This window comes from Leptonychotes weddellii, unplaced genomic scaffold, assembly GCF_054177405.1.
Source record: "Leptonychotes weddellii isolate Sample4059 unplaced genomic scaffold, ASM5417740v2 HiC_scaffold_180729, whole genome shotgun sequence".
Classification (NCBI taxonomy): Eukaryota; Metazoa; Chordata; class Mammalia; order Carnivora; family Phocidae; genus Leptonychotes; species Leptonychotes weddellii.
In genome coordinates, this window is record NW_027765059.1 from 1 (window position 1) to 297 (window position 297).

The 297-nt window shown below is 69.7% G+C and overlaps 1 non-coding gene across 1 annotated transcript; it reads left to right on the forward strand.

Moving 5' to 3' along the window:
* Window positions 1-82: 82 nt before the first annotated feature.
* Window positions 83-164, forward strand: TRNAS-AGA (transfer RNA serine (anticodon AGA)). The gene has a single exon. It is a non-coding gene; the product is annotated as a tRNA-Ser (tRNA).
* The last annotated feature ends 133 nt before the right edge of the window (window positions 165-297 follow it).

The window sequence follows — 297 nt, forward strand, 5'->3', positions numbered from 1 at the left end:
GAGTGAGGTCCGAGGGCGCCTGGTGGGAGAGCCCGTGGCCCTCGCCGGAGGCTCCTTGGCCAGCGAGCGCGCCGGCTCGCACGTCGTCGTGGCCGAGGGGTGAAGGCGATGGACTAGAACTCCACTGGGGTCTCCCCGCGCAGGTTCGAATCCTGCCGACTACGCGGCTCCCCTCTTTGGGGACACCACCTCCGCTCTCAGCGCCGGGCCTCACCCTTCCCCGCCCGGCTCTTCAGAGCGCGCCCCAGAGCCTCCGCGCGTCCACCCTGCTTTTCCAATAGTCTTTTCACGAGCCCC